Below are 19439 nucleotides of genomic sequence, written 5' to 3'. Positions count from 1 at the left end.
CCTGGCATCCCCCAAAATTCTACAGACCTATCTCTATCTACCTCATAAGGGATTGTGATTCTATGACAGGGTGCAGAACTAATCAACCTTGCAAATGTTTCAAAAGTAAGAAAAAAAAGAAAGAAAAGTGTTATTGTTTCTTTTTTTCACCCCATTCCTTCAAATGTGCAACTTTCTGGCTCAAACTCTGCGTGTAGTAGGTGTGTTCCAGAAATTTCAGCGAACCAAGATGCAAGCAGGAAACTCAAGTTCAGTAAAAGAGCTTTTGTCGCCACTTAGAGCAAGGAAATGGAGGCCAACCCTGGAGTTTTCTCTGCTTCGAGAAGGACAGCTAGAAATGCAGAGGAAGTCAGCTAAATGATTGCTTTAGTTGCTGCGAAAGCTGCGATCGTTGTTGCCTACACCAATGTGTGTGTTGTAGGCAGCTTTGATTGAAAAGTTAATCAGCAGCCTTGAGTTTCTATCAATAAAGAGGAGAGAAATTGATTTAAACACTTGATGAAAAAAATTTTAAAGCCCTAAACTCCTGAAAATGTAGAGATATTGAATTAAGAGAATGAAATATGGATTGCGACAGGTTTCCCTCAGAACAATAAAGTTTTCAAGAAGAAAGGGGTCTTGGGAGCAGGAATTCAGTCTTGACGTGGGACTTGAGAAGGAAGATGGGTAAAAGAAGGATGAGAGATCTGCTGACGGGTAGGGTGTGTGTTGGTGGGTACAGGATGGACCCGCAGGCTGCCAGAGACTCTCTGGCACCCCTGCCTGCACCCCAAGACCATCTGAGGGCTCAGAGGATGTGCATGAGCTGCCCTTCTCCTGGACCAGTTCACATGAAAGTGTGAACAGCCCGAGATGAGCAACAGCTGGGCAGTCGGTAAAGGGGACGAGCTTGGTGGGCTCAGGTGGTCAGTCAGGGCTTACTTGAATGGCGCATTGAAAGTAGACATTTTAGAGTTGGAGGTACCGTTCAAGTCATCAGGCACAACACTTTAGCAGATGATGGGTAAAGGATGAACATGGGAGGTGGTAGAAAACAAATGTAATGGAGTATTTTTCTCAATCTCCGTGAAGTCCTTAAAGTGGTTATACTAGCCTTAGTAAGCTGGTGGTGGTAGTGTAACAATAATAATAATAATGATGATGATGATGATGATGATACTAATAATAAGCGTTTATTAGGTGCTTACCAAAGCCAGGCCCTGTGCTGGGTATTTTTCATTTACCTAGTCTCTTATCTACTCTTCCCAACCATCTTGCGAGGGCATTAATTTAACTGTATTTCATTTTATAGATGAGAAAACTGAGTTTCAGGAGGGGAGAGTAACTTGTCCAGAGTCACAGAGCCAACAAAGTATGGCACTAAGGTGGAAAGGTCATGCGTCCACTTGCCCTGCCTGGAGAATCTTCCAGTGCGTTACAAATCTGCTCAGAAACAGAACGGGAAAACAAGTCTCTAACCGGTACCAAAGTTGATGCACTCAGTGATGCAAAATCATATCAAGGCTTTAGCGCACAGCTTAACACACTTAAGTCTTTGATACGTCTTAACAGGGATTCGTTTTTATTCATAAAATCTACAGCAGAGTCTAGAAGACAATAGGTACTCAAGACATATGGGACGTGTTATCATAAAAAAGAATGAAATAATGCCATTTGCAGCACCATAGATGGACCTGGAGATTATCATACTAAGTGAAATAAGTCAGACAGATACGCTATTGCTTATATGGGGAATCTAAACAAAAAATGATACAAATGGGGCGTCCCTGGTGGCGCAGTGGTCGAGAGTCCGCCTGCCGATGCAGGGGACGCGGGTTCGTGCCCCGGTCCGGGAAGATCCCACGTGCCGCGGAGCGGCTGGGCCCGTGAGCCATGGCCGCTGAGCCTGCGCGTCCGGAGCCTCTGCTCCGCAACGGGCGAGGCCACAACAGTGAGAGGCCCGCGTACAGCCAAAAAAAAAAAAAAAAAAAATCTTAAAAATAAAAAAAATAAAAAAATGATACAAATGAACTTATTTACAAAACCGAAACAGACTCACTGACTTAGAGAACAAACTTATGGTTACCAAGGGGGAATGGTCAGGGGGAAGGGATAGATTGGGAGTTTGGGATTGACATGTACACACACACCACTATATTTAAAATAGATAACCAACAAGGACCTACTGTATAGCATAGGGAACTCTGCTCAGTATTCTGTAATAACCTAAATGGGAAAAGAATCTGAAAAAGAATAGATATATGTATATGTATAACTGAATCACGTTACTGCATACCTGAAACTAACACAACATTCTTAATCAGCTATGCTCCAGTATAAAATAAAAATTAAAAAGAAAGACTGATATTATTAACACATAAGCCTGATTCCCCATCACCTTCCCCCATAGAATCAATGTCTTTGCCACACTTGGCTTTGACAATGTACCTCTGTGCCCTTGATCATGCTATTCCCTTAGCTGTGGGTGCCATTTCTTATTCTTCATTTTTTGCCCATTAAAACCTCTCATTCTGCAATGCCCAGCTCGAGAACTGCTTCTCCTTGGTGTTTGTCTTGACTCTCCTTTACTTTCTCACCTGCCCAGATAACCAGAATGCCTCCTACTTGGTGAAGCCTCCAGCTTTAATTACACCTTGATTAGCCTTTGTTAATTTTTCTTGCATTGTTCTGAAGTGTAAACATGGTCATTCTCCCCAATTCAATTCTAAGCTCCTTGAAGTCTGGATGGTGTTTTCTCATAATTATACTCCTCATCCTTCACCCTACCCGGCCTCTGGGACTGTGCTTGGCACTAATAGGCACTCAATGATCAACCTGAATTGCAGATTAATTTTGGGAATTCCACCTTAAAATCCTAATGTTTTCTATAGAGGAGCTGTTCAATGAACTGTTATTGGATATTGAGTCCTTACCAGGAATATGCTGATCAGAAAATTAGATCCTCCCTTTAGAAGAGAGGGCTCTGATAGTTTGGGCTAGGGATGTGTTTTGAACAGGAATCATTGGCAGAAGGAGAGGGACAGGATTTGATTGATTGATTGATTGATTTTTGGCTGCATTGGGTCTTCATTGCTGCATGCGAGCGGGGGCTACACTTCGTTGTGGTGCGCGGGCTTCTTATTGTTGTGGCTTCTCTTGTTGCGGAGCACAGGCTCTAGGTGCACGGGCTCTAGGCGCACGGGCTTCAGCAGTTGCAGAACGTGGGCTCAGTAGTTGTGGCTTGCAGGCTCTAGAGCGCAGGCTCAGTAGTTGTGGCACACGGACTTAGTTGCTCCGCGGCATGTGGGATCTTCCCGGGCCAGGGCTCAAACCCGTGTCCCCTGCATTGGCAGGCGGATTCTTTTTTTTTTGCGGTACGCGGGCCTCTCACTGCTGTGGCCTCTCCGTTGCGGAGCACAGGCTCCGGACGCGCAGGCTCAGCGGCCATGGCTCAGGGGCCCAGCCGCTCCGCGGCACGTGGGATCCTCCCGGACCGGGGCACGAACCCGTGCCCCCCGCATCGGCAGGCGGACTCTCAACCACTGCGCCACCAGGGAAGCCCTCATTTTTTTTCTTTTAATTTACTTATTTTTATTTTTGGCTGCATTGGGGCTTGAGAGCAATACTGTGGCTATCACAGCAGGATTGTTGAGGTACCTGCCCCTGAAGAACTGTTACGATAGAAACTAGAACTAGGGCTGGGTAGGCATCTACCCAGCTTGCTAGATGGTTATCCTGGGTAGGCTGGGGTGGAAGAGCCTGTCTGGGAACCTCCGTGGTAAATGTATCAAATTCCATTCCTCTTCCCCAGGGGGGCTGTCAGTGTCACGCATGCCATCAGGCGCTTCAACAACCCCCAAATCACTGCATTACAGCAGCATCTTTTGATTGACTCATCAACTACCAACAGGAAAGATATGCTTGTCATCGCATGTGGAGCAGCAATTAGCAATGGGAAGAAACTCAGAGCCTGGGAGTTTGAATTTTGGTGTGGAGGATAAAGCCAAAAACGAGCTCTCCAGTCAAACACCCCAAACGTAGCCAAACACTACGGGGCTCACAGATAGGAATGAAATAGAGTGTGAGAACAATCTGTTGGAATATTAATATTAATACCGTAATTAACAGATACTCACTGAGTACTTACCAGTGTTAGGTGTTGTTGTACATATACTGAGAATTTAATTTAATTTAATCCTCAAAACAGCCCAATGGATAAGGAAATAATATTTTCATTTTACAGATAAAGAAAAGGAAGTTCAGACAAGTCAAGCTTCTTGCCCAGAGTCAAACAGCAAGGAAGAGGTGAGGCCGGGACTTGGAGACAAAGTCTTTCTGATCCTAACATGTCAGCATCTAAACATTTTGATTTGCTCTTTGGGGGAGCAGCCTTAGCCAGGATCTGATTACACTAAGAGGATTCAAGTTTGAGGACAGATAAAACTTACCCAGTGAATCCTTACTTTCAAAGTATATATTGTTCCTTTTTTCCCTCCCAGATAGAGTATCTGCCTCTTTTCTCTATAGTTAAGCATGCAAATGACCATCTGTATAACATTCTGTTTCAAACTGCTAGGCACTGGGTAATTACAGTTTATCCACTGGCCATATTTAATTTTTCCAATGTGTTTTTCTTCATTTCCTCCCTTCTGGGACCTTTCTTGGGCTATTCTTTTTTTTCCAATATAGGAAAATTCTTAGTCATTAATCTAGCATTAAATCATTGAATTATTATTATAGATATTATTTCTTTAACTGGAAGATTTGAAGCATTAAAAAAGATTTTGAAAAAAATGAACAGCAAATCCACAACCATGCTGATATAATTCTATTCATTTCTTGCATTTTTTTCTTGGGCAATTTGACTAAAGAGCTAGATTTTCATGTCGGCATTATACACAAACGTTTTTGGTATATCTTCCATAGATTTATGTAATTTTAATTTATTAACATTAAGAATTTCATTGCAATGACTTTCCCAAATGATTGTCCGTTTCCTTGCATACTGAGGTTGGGTCAACTTTTCAGATATTGTAGCTAACACAGTAATATCTTTCACAAACCCTTCTCTTTGATTTCTTAAAGTAGTCATTTCTTTTCCCGGACTACTTACATATGTCCTTCCCATTTAATTTTAAAAAGTTGGTAGAGAACACTTTAATTTGCTGATAAACTATTTTAAACAATGTTGGGGTTCTTTTTGCTAAGCTCAGCACCACTGGACACCAAGGTGACATGATCCTCAGGTCACTATTGCTCTTGCCCAAGGGATGCCGGTTAACTACAAAAGGCCGGTTAAAAAAAAAAAAAAAAAGGCAGGTACATGACTCTTTTTTGAAGTGTCCATTGACAGATGAATGGATAAAGAAGATGTGGCACATATATACAATGGAATAATACTCAGCCATGAAAAGAAACGAAATTGAGTTATTTGTAGTGAGGTGGATGGACCTAGAGTCTGTCATACAGAGTGAAGTAAGTCAGAAAGAGAAAAACAAATACATATGCTAACACATATATATGGAATTTAAAAAAAAAAGTTTGAAGAGCCTAGGGGTAAGACGGGAGTAAAGACACAGACCTACTAGAGCATGGACTTGAGGATATGGGGAGGGGGAAGAGTAAGCTGGGACAAAGTGAGAGAGTGGCATGGACATACATACACTACCAAATGTAAAATAGCTAGTGGGAAGCAGCCACGTAGCACAGGGAGATCAGCTCGGTGCTTTGTGACCACCTAGAGGGGTGGGATAGGGAGGGCAGGAGGGAGGGAGATGCAAGAGGGAAGAGATATGGGGACATATGTACATGTATAACTGATTCACTTTGTTATAAAGCAGAAACTAACACACCATTGTAAAGCAATTATACTCCAATAAAGATGTTAAAAAAAAAGAATATATCAGAACAAATTTGGCAGAAATTGTCAAAAGATTGCTGTAAATAATAAAAGAAATGATTAAAATAAAATTAAAATAAAAAAATTAAATTAAATTAAAAAGGCAGGAACCCCTGCTGGGCACTCGATGATCCCAGCTTGTCTGTGAGACGGTCTATAGGGCACGTATTGCCTGTGTCTACTGCCAAGGACTCTATGCCAGGCACTGTGCCAAGTGGTTTACAGTTGTCCCTTGGTGTCCGAGGGAGATTTGCTCCAGGACCCACCTCAGACACCAAAATCCACAGATGCTCAAGTTCCTTATATAAGATGCTCTAGTATGAGCATATAACCTACACACAACTTCCCAGATCCTTTAAATCATCTCTAGATGACTTATAATGCTTAATACAGTGTAACTACTATGTAAATTGTTGTAAGTACAATGTAAATGTTATGTAAATAGTTGCCACAAGAGTGGCAAATTCAAGCTTTGCTTTGGGGAACTTTCAGGAATTTTTTTCAAATATTTTCTACCTGTGATTAGTTGAATTCGTGGATGCGGAACCCATAGACAGGGAGGTCTGACTGTCTATGCATTAACGCTTAGCACAGTGCTCTATGTAGTTGGTCCACAGTTGATATTTGTTGAATGATTGTTTGGTCTCCTTTCATCCTCAGAATACCTTCAAAGGCCAATCTAACGATGAGTCCCATTTTAAAGGTGCAAGTGCCAAGGCTTGGAGCAATTGGGTAACTTGCTAAAGTCACTTGGTTAGTAAATGGTGATGCTAATTTGGACAGGTGCTGCCTGGCCCCAGCATCTTTCTCTCTTTCTTAAGAAATAAAATACTATAGGTTGCTGCCTTTACCGTGCTGCTGTGCTGCCCATGGTGGGAGTACATCTGTATATTTTTTCCTTTTTTATCTCATTTCTGGAAATCCTTATAAGATTCCAAAATAACCCCAAAGTCAAGGTTTTATTCTATTTTTGCCTCAAGTCTTTAAAAACAGACCGAGAGACCAGGTATATTAAACTGCCTGGTGTCTCTCATCGATATCTAGGAGGAAAGCCTGGCATAAACAAATACTTCAGAAGCTCCAGTCTGTGCCAGGCACAGGGCTAGGCATGAGGGACACAGAAAGGTGGAAGATCTCCTATCAAGCTCACTAATGAATGCAGGGCAGAATCAAGCACATAGTAAGTGGGCAATAGTTACAGAGCACAAAGGGTACACAAAAGAGAAGGTGCTGAGATGTGGGTGACAGGATGGGGTTGGAGAGGAGCTAATTTTGATAGGTTGACCAGTTGCTGCTTAACTTCCTTGCAGGGGTGAAATCCTTATAGAAACCTCACTCAGATTTTTGGCATACTTGAAGGCGGTGATTCTCTTTCACTTTTTCAGTTTAAATGCTACAGTAATGAGTAACCTCTCAAATATTCATTGACCCTAAGGCTGGCTTAAGACCTGACCAAGTCAGTGTTTCATGCCCTTACTTTTAGATCAGAGTTTTTCAACCTCAGGGCTATTGAAATTTGGGGACCAGATAACCCTTTTTGTGAGAAGCTGTCCTGTCTACTGTAGGGTGTTTAGCAGCGTATCTGGTCTCTACCCACTAGATGTAAGTAGCACTACCCCCCATCATGACAACAAAAGTGTGTCCAGACATTGCTGAATGTCCCCAGGGTGGCAAAATTACCCCCGGTTGAAAACCACTGCTCTAAGTGTGTAGATCATAACATTTTTGATGTCATGGATAATTTCCAAAATCTGACAAAAATTCAGGAAATAATAATTGCTACTAAGTGAACTTTATGTGCTGGATGTTCTATTAAATGCTTTATGCCCATTAACTCATTTAATTTTTACAACACCCATATGAAGAAGGTATTGTTGCCACCTACTTAGGGGGGGCTAGGATCACAGTCAGTTAATGGCAGAGTCCAGGATTGAACCTCTGTGATCTCCACAACCACGGATGGAGAAACATAGCTCTGGTTCTCCAGCACCATGACGGGCATGGTTTGTCGTCATCGAGTCATCTAAATCAGCGCATCTCACACTTTAAAGTGCACATGGATCACCAGGCATCTTGCTTAAATCCTGATTCTGTAGGCCTGAGGTGGGACCTAAGATTCTGCATTTGCAAGAAGCTTCCAGGTGACGCTAGCTTGACTGGTCCCTGGACCACACATTGAGTACCAAGGGCCTAGAGCAGCAGATCTTAAGCCTTTCTGGATTACAGATTCAGCCAAGAATCTGGAAAGTTATGGACCTCTGCCCAGAAAGCTGCAATCATGCACATACATTTCCTAAAAGCCCAGCTGAGATCCCTAGCTCGTTCTAGAATCATACCTGAACCCTTGCCAAACAGGTGGATCTCACCTGTTTCAGCAGATTTCTGATAAAGCAGAATTCCGGATACCATTTTGGCTACTCCTTTCCACCCACCATCTCAAAACACTGGCAGTGTGAACGTGCTTGTAACACCTGCATTGCATCTTTCTCATCGTAGTGCAGGCTCCTTACCTCTCCATTGCCCTTTGTAGAGCTAGAGGGTAGCCATCTATCCTTCTCAAAGCATCAGCCTCAAATCCAACCATTCCTTTCTTATTTTGCCTCATCTTAGAAAATTCTTCAAGTCCTGCATGGCATCTTTCCATAATAATGCTTCCTTCCCACCCATTCCCCCCCCACCCCCCGCCTTCCATTAACAATGATCTACGTAACGCATATGCCATGTGATACAGTTATCAGAAAGTGATGTTACCTGAACATACACATACAAAACAATATGAGAAGATACTTTTCTAAAAGAACAGATAACCTTAAACATTAATAAGTGGAAAATCTGTGAAATCAAAGCATTTTCTTCTTTTTTTATATAATAGCTTTTCATTCTTTTTATGATTTTGTCTTTGAAAGCTCTTTCTGCAGATGACAGATGATATTGTTCTTCCAGCCTGCTTCAGACAGAATTAAGGGAGGAAGGGGAAAAAAAAACTATTGTAGAGTCTCTCCACTCTGCAACACGATTTTTATAATTAATATATACAACTGAGCAGAGAAAGGTACGTTATAATGAAATGCAATTAAGAGGTGTTTGTTCTTTTCCCACACAGGATGACTATAATTTCCTTGACTGTTTAGAAGTCAACCATTATCATTATATTTTGCACATATCTTTTCTTTTTTTTTTGCTCCTGAATTTGTTTATTTTCAATAAAAAGCAAACATGGATTTAGAGCATTTAATATTCAGATAACATCATCTTTTAATTATAGTACGTGGTGACCATTAAATCTAACACCTTTTATGGTATTTCTTGCATTGGCATGCCTTCCAATTTTTAATTAATGGACCTTTAAAAAAAGCTCCAAATAAAACTGTAATTTCAATTTACCAAAAAAAGCTTGGGTTGGATGACAACAGTATGTTTTCCTTCCATGTGGAAAGGAACCAATCTGATTTTACAGTTATCTGTCATCTTGGACTTTTAATTATAAACTCTCTTGTACAACCTGACATTTAGTCATGCACGCTGGGCTGCCCTCTCTACTTGCACCCCATTTTCTTTTTCTTTGGTCACAATCTTCCCCAACTTGAATGGAAAAATAAGGATTGGGAGGATACAGCAGTCACTTGTTGGGGGAGTTGGTGTGTGATGGGGTGAGACGAGGCACCTATCTGGAGCCCGCTCCTGATTCTGCCTGGTTATTTTCTTCCCTGAAGTGTTCGGCCGATTTTCCACCAGCCTCAAGGCCAGAATTCAGTTGGAATTGCTGAGCTTGAGTGCTGAGAAACTCACCTTTGACAGTGCAGACCCCCAACGCGGGAGCCAAGAACTAGCATCTCACACAATAGATGCTTGATAAAAACTTGTGGCTTCAAGGAAGCCAGTAGCTTTAATGAGAAGAACAGGAATAAACACAATTACAGAGCAGGCCCTCTGACACTAAATGTTAAGGCATAATTTTTACTCGACATCTTTTAAGTATCTCGGAACCTAAAATTAAAGATGGTGGTGCATTTGCTCTTATTTAATGTACTGTCTTTTTGAGGTTTGTTTAAAGCACACATAGCAAAGAACAGTTATTGTCTTTAAAGAGCCATGCTTAATACTTCAGAAGCTGTTCTCGGGGAAACGGGATTGCTGCTGAGTTCACAAATACGTTTTTTTCTCCAGGTTTAGCCAATTGGGAGATGTAGGAAGAGCATACAAGGCAGCAAATGTTTCTTTTTTTCTCTTTTTTTTTTTTTTTTTTTGTGGTACACAGGCCTCTCACTGTTGTGGCCTCTCCCGTTGTGGAGCACAGGCTCTGGACGCGCAGGCTCAGCGGCCATGGCTCACGGGCCCAGCCGCTCCGCGGCATGTGGGATCTTCCCGGATCGGGGCACAAACCTGCGTTCCCTGCATCGGCAGGCGGACTCTCAACCACTGCGCCACCAGGGAAGCCCGTTTCTTTCTTTTTATTCTATAGACATGTAATGCTTCATTAAAATGGCAGTAACAGTCACTAAAAAACCTCAGACAGCTCTTTCAGCCTATGAGTAGAAGTAAAATATATAGAGAGCAAGATTTAAAGGAATAGAAAACAGTTACTTGGATGCCAAGTAAGCACCTTCTTCCACTAACCCAGCTGTTGGCAGGTCAACTTAAGGAGCCTTCTATGTGCCAGGTAAAGCACAAAAAGACACAAAGTTGAATAAAACAATCATTTCTGCTTTGAGAAGCTCTTTGACAGAAACGTGCAAAGCAGTTAAAGTTCCAGCAAGACAGTGGAACAGACCTCCCACACCTGGTAGACGCTGAGACCCTGGGCTCACAGACCCATCTGCTTCTTTTTCAGACTTGCTTCTGCAAGCCTCCTTCTGGCTCCTATATTAATACTGACTTGGCTTCTGCTTGATTCTTATTGATTACTGATAAAACAGTTCCTTTCAAATCTAAAAAATAAAGTCAAACTCATAGAAACAGGGGATAGAAAAGGGATGACAAGGGGCTTGGGGGTGGGGAAAATGGGGAGAGGTTGGTAAAAGGGTAATAAACTTTCCATTATAAGATGAATAACGTCTGAGGATCTTATGTATAACCTGATGACTATAGTTGATAACACTGTATTGGGTAATTAAAATTGCTAAGAGAGTAGAACTTCAATGTTCTCACCCAAAAAAAAGGTAAATATGTGAGGTGACGGATGTGTTAACTAACTCAGTGGCAATTCTTTCACAATATATGGGTGAAATTCAAATCATCATGATCTATGATTTGAATCAAATATCAAATCATCATGTTTACACTTTAAATATCTTACCATTTTATTTGTCCATTATACCTCCATAAAGCTGAAAAAAAATAAAACAGTTCCTTTCATGAAAGAAAGCTGCTTGTGAATCCTGGGGGTGGGGAGATTTCAGACTCTTTTTTCCTTATACCCCTTATTCCCTGATCGTTTCCAACCAATATAGAAAACAAAAAAGATGTAAAAATGAGCTGCACTGGTTCCCCTGCCCTGTACAACTTTTGCTTCCCACCCAATGAAATTTCCTCCCAAACAATAAGCAAAGTTTTCCTCAGAAGCTAAGTTAGGCCTTAATTGGCCTTCCCTCCTTGCTTTTCTGCTTTTTATGAAAAGTTAGCATGAAACAACTTCTTTGCTCAGCTCTGAATTTTTACAACCTGCCAGGCCAGGTGTTTTTTGTTTTGTTTTTTAAAATTCTGGCTGTTGCAAAACCCAGTTTGAACCCAAAAGATTTTACAGGTATTTGTGTGGTGGTCTTTCCCTTAGGCTTTGCAATTTGTTTCTCTTGGTCTGTCTGCCTGGCTCTGTTCCTATCCTGCCAAGAGGGTGTGGGTCATGTGACATACCGAGGTCCCTGCCAGCTCTGGGTACTCACAGAGTGGCTGTGTGAATACTCAAGTGTTTGTGGTAATGGTTTCACAACATATAAGTGTGTTAAATCATCATGTTGTACACCTTAAACTTACATGTGTTTTAGATCAATAGAGCTGGAAAATATACTTTTTTTTTAAACGTCTTTATTAGAGTATAATTGCTTTACAATGGTGTGTTCGTTTCTGCTTTATAACCAAGTGGATCAGTTATACATATACATATATCCCCATATCTCTTCCCTCTTGCGTCTCCCTCCCTCCCACCCTCCCTATCCCACGCCCTCTAGGTGGTCACAAAGCACCGAGCATAGTTCTTAAAAAACAAGTTTGTGGTTGCATTAGAATGGGGTAGAGGTGGGAGAAAGGGACAGGAGGATATTTGGGGCAGTGATGGATATGTTCATTACCTTGATAGTGGTAATGATTTCAAAGATGTGTTTGTATGTCAAAATTTATCAAATTGTATACTTTAAATACGTGCAATTTATTGCAAGCCAATTATACCGAATAAAATTGGGTTTTGTTGTTTTTTTGTGTGTTTTTTGTTTCCAGTTATTAGCTTTTTAAAAATGTTTTATGGAAGTATAATTGATTTACAATGTTGTGTTAATTTCTGCTGTACAGCAAAGTGATTCCATTATACCTATGTATACATTCTTGGGTTCTTTTTTAAGAGTGTTTGAGGGCCATGCCTTTTACTTTCCTTTCGTTCAGTGATGGAGCAATGATTCAGGGACTCAGTTTGGGTTCTGACTTGCCCACTAATTTTCCAAGTGACTTTCAGAGGGGCTCTCTCCCCTTGATGTCCAGGTGCAGCAGAGGACTTGGTACAGTGGTCATAAAGAGATAGTGAGACAGCACTTCCCTAAGAAGGGAGTGTGGCATAGTGGTTAAGAATCCAAATTTGTGCTCTGCTCTCTTAGCAGCTGGAGACCTTTGAGCCAAGTATGCAACCCCTTGAAGCCTCAGTGCCCTCATCTTTAAAAATAGGGATAATAATGCTTCCTTCTTTACAGGGTTGTTATGAAGATCAAATAAAAGTTTTTAGTACTAAACCTATGACATAGTACTTACTAGGTCAGTGAATGTTGGCAAGTATTAGGTTTGTACTCTGTGTGTGTGTGTATGTGTATGTGTGCATATGTATATTATGTGTGTATGTGCACGTATGTGTATACGCGTGTGCGTGTATGTGTATGCATATGTGCGTGTATGTGCGTGACGTGTGTATGCATGTGCATGTTTTTAATGTTTACAATTTATTCTTAAGTGGTACAGCAAAAATTATATTTTATAGAACATGAAGCAAATATACAAAGTGTAAATGGATGTTCATTATAGAATGCGTTCTATGTTTTTGTCAGAAATTTTTCATAATAAAGTTGGTAAATATTTTCTAGGCAGTTTGCTCTTTGTTATCCTTTTAACGTCTATGTGATTGGTAAAACCCTTCACACCATCCCCTGATGTTTCACCAGCTATATTCTTCATATTCTCACACTCACTAAATCCTTAGTGTTACTTTGCAGCTCTAATTTTCCGGTAGAACTTAAGCGATGAAGTCTGCATTTGATCTTTGTATGTTCTTTATATACTTATGGATTTTATCAAAGATGAATTTCCTGAAATACAATAAGTGATGAATGGCTTTCTAAATTTGTTACCTTCATTATGTCTTTATATTAAGAAACTCACTAAGTATAATGTTGATAATAATAAAAAGAATCATATCCATTATTCATTCAAAGGAGTTTTTTGGCCAGGTAGTTTTTGCAAAATTGTACATGCATGTGTGTTTGTATGTGTGTATATGGGTGTGTGTGTCTGTATGTGTGTATATGGGTGTGTGTGTCTGTATGTGTGTATATGGGTGTGTGTGTCTGTATGTGTGTGTATGTGTGTGTATGGATGTGTGTGTATGTGAAATACAAAGCTTGACTAAGAGCAAGTGATTTCTGGATTAAGTGTCACGTGTTAAATACTGAGCCTCAGAGGGCAACATAAACTTTTAAAAACATCACCGTCAGGCTCATCAACCCAAATTCACAGCTCCCTCTCTCAAATGATTTTTTTTTCTCTTCTTGATCAGCATATTATTATTTAAAACTCCATTCTGACTTTTCCTTACCAATTATTCCAGGAACATCTCAAGAGTTTCTTTGTGGTTTGAATTAGGCTCCCCGTTTCCTAATGCTACTGATCTCAGTGACCATCAGGTAAGAATTTGCTCTCTCATCAGGGTGGGAAGCCTGTGTAGTTGAACAGGGCCCTGCTCCTAGAGGGGCCCTGAATTTGGTTTAATGCCCTGCTGTTGTTGTCTTGAAATTCATAGTCATTTTTGAACAGGGAGTTCTACATTTTCATTTTGTACTGGGCCACGCAATTCCATAGCCAGTCTGGTCTCTATTCCATGCAAACTGGACTTTGGCTTCTGATGGCTGCGGGTCTTTTGAGAGAAACCACACAGGATACTCTGCTTGTTCTCAGAGCCTCCTTACTTCCTGTTCCTGGAGTAGGTTGTTTACTTTCAATTGAGCGAAGCTTAGAAAATGGACAATGGGTGATCTCCTTTCTGGACCTTGTAGGCAAATGCTTTACTATTTTATTTGTAAGGAAAAGGCCCACCATCTTTTTAAACCAACTGCACACACACATTTTACCGCAGTCAACTTCTCTTTGCTGTCTGATAGCAAGACCCACTGATGGCAGGGATGCCTGTAACATTGTTGTGGGTAATTTGATAAAGGTTGCTTTCCACGGTCCTGTGAGCTGTAGGCACCTAATGCCCTCTCAGACCTTTGGGATCACTTGCCCTACAGTTAGAACATCAGCCCCTGAGATGTGCTCCCTAAGCTCCCAGAAAACATAGCCCTGGGTCACCTTTGTGGACCTGCCCCATGGTGATATATTAACCAGAGCCCCTTGGGAGCTCAAAAATCCCTTCTCCCAGCTCCTATGCACTATCAGAATGCTCTTGTCAATTCCACATATTTGCCCTGCATCGTTTTGGTTTCTCTCCTATTTCTCCTTTTAATGTCAGGCTATGCCCAGTGATTGACAATTATAATTATTCCTCAGAGAGCCTCATATTAATAACAGCCATTGATCTAACTCAGATGATTCCAAGCATCTTTATTTCCCAACCTCAAATGTGAGACATTAGCTCCTCCAAGCTTGAATTCTGCAGCTTGCAAAAAAGAACTAAGACCAGGTTTCCAAATAATAGGTAAGCTTCTTCTCCATAGCAGCCCCAATATGGAGATCCCTCTCCTCAGTAGACTTTTTTTCTCTTCTTGATCAACATATTATTATTTTCAAAAATCCATTTTGACTTTCCCTTGCCAGAAAAGGCTCTCCATGCTCTATGCCGCACAGCAGGAAGCTCTTTTCGGCTCTCTCAGATTGGTGGGTGGAGGAGACCACAATTATACCCCATTTCAATGACATGTCTGGGGTTGCAGTGACTCCAGACAAAGAAGCTGAAATGTATGAAAGTTTCTGTGTCTTCAAGACAGAACCTAAAAATACCTGCCTGAGATGCAGGTTGAGAGCTATTTTCAACAACAGGGCTCCAAGGTTTTCCCGCTGGGAGCTTGAGAGACTCTAAATTCTTTTCAGCGGGCTGTCTAGGGTACCTGGTGATCGGGGGGTGATGCACAAAGACCAACACTGAGGGTTAGAAGGCTCCCCAAGAGGCCCCTCTCTCCACCCTGCTGTACCTGATGACAGGCTTCAGTGGGTCTGCTCCAGGACCCACTGCTCTCTATTCCAAAGAGCCAGGACACAGCCCACGCAGAGAGAAGGCTTCTTAGGATCCAGCATTGTTGCCATTGGTCCTATTTCAAGGAGACTGCACTGTCATGCGGAGAGTGAAGAAGGAAATGTGACCGGGCAGGAGAGGATCTCAGAGATTTTCCAGTTACTCCTTTCCCTGATGCTTCAATTATTCCTAAAATAGTGCTTCACCCAATGGTTGTACATCCTTCATTATCATATTTCCCTTGGCGGGGGGCCCTTACCAGGACTCTGTCTTTGGTCACTGCCCTTTAAAAACACTCATCCTTGTTCTTGAGTCAAAATTGACCTGCCTCTGATGTCTAAGTATTGGGGCCACAGATAATTTGAGTTCATATTCTATATTTTTGTATTGTAAATACTTGGAAACAGTGCTCACGTGTTCCACAAAGCCTATCTTCAATGTCTCTGTTTCCTTTGACCTTCCTTTTGGTGACCTTGAGTCTAACTCCACCTAGCCTCCCTCCTCTAAAATATCTGCCCAAGGCTTTCTCAACTGTGGCATAGAGGTCATACCTTCTGATGGGAGCATCTGAGAGGCATTTGGGAACATTCTGCCAGTGTTAACGTGAGGGCGGGGTTTTCTCATGGGCATCAGTGCTGAACCCTTTGTACCTAAATTCTTTGAGATATCCAGGTATCAGCTCAGCTAACTTAGTCTGGTTTTGAAACGTTGAGTTTCAAATCCATGCCTGGGCCATGCTCAGGATCCTCTCTTAGCTCTTCATAATGTGCAAAGTTAACCTCTTGGTTCCAGAAAAGCTCAGTCTGGGGATAGTAGTGATCTTCACAGAGTGAGGGAGAGAGTCTCCTGATTTGTTGAGTTGTTTGAGAAAAGAGAAACATTTATTAAAGAAGAGAGTGGAGAGAATCATACTCCTTTAGTTCCTTTCTTTATTTATTAAAAAGGATATAAAATATCTTCACGAACCACAGTGTAAAGAAGGGGAGATAATTGTAGCAGAAAACTTGGGCTAGAGAAAGTTATACTGGTTTGCATAAAGATTATTTCCTCAATTTTTTTGTTATTTTTGTAAACTTTTCCTTTAAAAACTATTTTTTAATTCAAAAGTTTTCAAACCCTCAGGAAAGTTGAAAATACAATATAATAAATGACCATATATCTTCATCTGGTTTCACCAAATGTTACCATCTTTCTGTACTCAGTACCTTTCTCTCTCCCTGCCCAAACTCCATCCAAGAATAGCTTGCAGACATCATGATACACCCCTGCCCACATTAAATACTTTATATGGTGCCACCCAAGAATAAGGACATCCTCCTCAACCAGAACACCATTATCATATCTAAGAAAATCATTAATTCAATAACATTATCCAACATACAGTCTATACTCAGGCTTTCTAAATTTTCCAAAAAAAGTTCTTTTGAGTTTTCTAAAAAAAATTTAAATCCAGAATTCAGTCAAATTCCCTGTATTTCATTGACCCTTATGTGTTTTTATCTCCCCAAAGCAAATAAGTCCCACCACTTAACTCTGTTCATCACGCCATGTCCTTCAAAGAGTCCCAGACAGGGTCCTGATGAATACCCCACATTCTGGATTTGTTTGGCCATTGCCCTACAGTTATTTTCAGGTTAAATGTTTCTTGCAAGAACACAGATCTCTCCCAGAGCATCACACCAAGACTTTTTTGTTTTTGTTTTTGTGCCTGTCGTTTTTCGTTTTGTGTTTCTATTGTAGGCAACTCCTAATGCCCATTCTTTCCTGTTCTACCAGCAACAATGAGTCTGACACCCAAAACACAACACTCATTTAGAATATGAGAGAAGATGACTATTCATGGGCAATTGTGATAGAGTTAAGAAGATTTTGAAAAGAGGGTATATAAAGTGACTTCACGTGGGCTGTACAAAGTATGCATTTATAGAGTAACTCCAGATTATTTGGTCTGATTTTAGACGTGCTTGAGGGCAAAGGAAAAATGGATTTGTGGTATTTTACATATGAAATCAAAATGTCTTATAAAAATCCAATGGGTCTTAGAGATTGTGAGTAAAACTAAAATGTCAAGATTGACCAACTCTGCACATATAACTGTGACAACTGTTTGTCATTTGGGAATTCAGCTTCCCTTAACATCTCCTCAGTTCTTTAGGAGAGTCTCAGGGCAGGTGGTGTCAACCATGTGTTCTAGAATGAGTCTACACCTGGGTTTCTCTTCTGACCCCCCTGGTCAAGCCTCAGCCACAGCTGTCCTTTGAGGACACTGCTCCTCTGAGCTTCCTGCCCTCACCCCTGTGCTGTCACCTGGTCTCTGAGTCAACCCAGGCAATGACCGGACCTCACAGAGTCTCGCAGGAAAACAGCTATTGGTTTTAACCATATCTACCTCAGGGCTCAAAATCAACCCTTTGGGGCAGGTGAGTATGGATGGGGGTGTAGAGCTAGTAGTAGTCACAAGCCAGATGCTTTGCCGTTTTTCTCCACGTTCATTGTGTTCTCACTTTCATTGATTCCTGTATTCTGAGTTTCTCCTTTCTACTCTAGGACATGATCTCCTCCTCAGTCAAAGCCTCCTAACAGAATCAAATCATGCACGTAGCTACTTGGAGAGCAGGGTCTCACCTCTCACCCAGATTTCAACACAGCCAACACAATCCCACCAAGGCCAGCAGTTTGTTACATGTACTTCATTAGAAATCATTTATTTAGGATAGATATCCATCTCTCTATAGATACAAAAATAGATAAGATAGAGAGAGATGTTAAAATATATACTTAATATATAAATATACGTTTTAAAGTTCTATGGCCAAACGTGTTTGGGATTCATTGCATTGAATGCGGCTGAATACTTTGTGGATCCTTTAACATAATAATACGCCTTGTGACTCTCCAAGGAAGCACTGTTATTGTGCTATTTCTCCCACTTACTGAAACAAGAAACCTTATTTCTTGGAGGAATTTGTGGAGCAGGTTCATTCCAAACCTCTTTGTTTTAGGAGCTGTACTCTTGTTTGTTTTAGGAGTTCTACTCGTAGAGAATCCCAGTACTGATCTCTAGCTAGGAATAGGTATGTTTTAGTGCCTTGTGCCAACCAGTTGGTTTCTGAAGCTGAAAGAAGAATTAGCAGGAGAGTGAATTGTCTTGTATTTAGAGTTCAAAACAACCTCAGGGAGTGTTTACCCAGTAGGTTCTGCCCTACTTCCAAGACATTAGTAAAGAAAACTGTTTGTGCTGCATAAGTATGTTTTTATGTTGTGATCTTTCACCAAAGAGCCGAGGGAGATCTCTGTGGTTGTGTCAAAGACAGGACAAAATCACACTCTGTTTTATCCTTGGGGTCGTCATTCCTTTCTGGGCATTATGTATGTGAGAGCCACAAGGCGAGTTCTACAGAGGCCGCGAAGGGATACAAGGCTCGTTCTCTTCTGGCAAGAGCAGAGCTTTAGAGTTCAGTGTTATAACTGAAGTGTAAATGGATAATTTGGGAATTACGACTTGTCGTTTCTCATCAGTCAACATTCTTTAAGCTTGCCACTAAGATAATTCTGAAAGTGCTAAATCCTGCCCCTCCAGTCTCTCCCTGACGATATCTGGGAGGATTTTTAGGAAGTCATACTCAGGTTATATGCAGGATTCTATCTCCAGGAAAACCTGGAGATGGTGGCCAGGGTATCAGTTGCACACAGTCTAAACATTCCCTGGAGTCTTAATTAACCACGTTTGCTTTCCTCTTGGCTTCAGGCAGAGTCAGACCAGCCATGACCGAAGTTACAGTCCTGTGTGATCACGTGATGTGTGACTACATCTTGGCCTGTGATACATGATCTTGCCTCTTGACCAGAAAGAGTTTGTAACAGTTTTTTAAAGTGTATTTTGAGTCATTACTGCTGCATCAAAGTTAAGTGAATGAATGTCTC

This window comes from Orcinus orca, chromosome 20 (genome assembly GCF_937001465.1).
Source record: "Orcinus orca chromosome 20, mOrcOrc1.1, whole genome shotgun sequence".
Classification (NCBI taxonomy): domain Eukaryota; kingdom Metazoa; phylum Chordata; class Mammalia; order Artiodactyla; family Delphinidae; genus Orcinus; species Orcinus orca.
Note: the sequence above shows the minus strand (reverse complement) of the source record.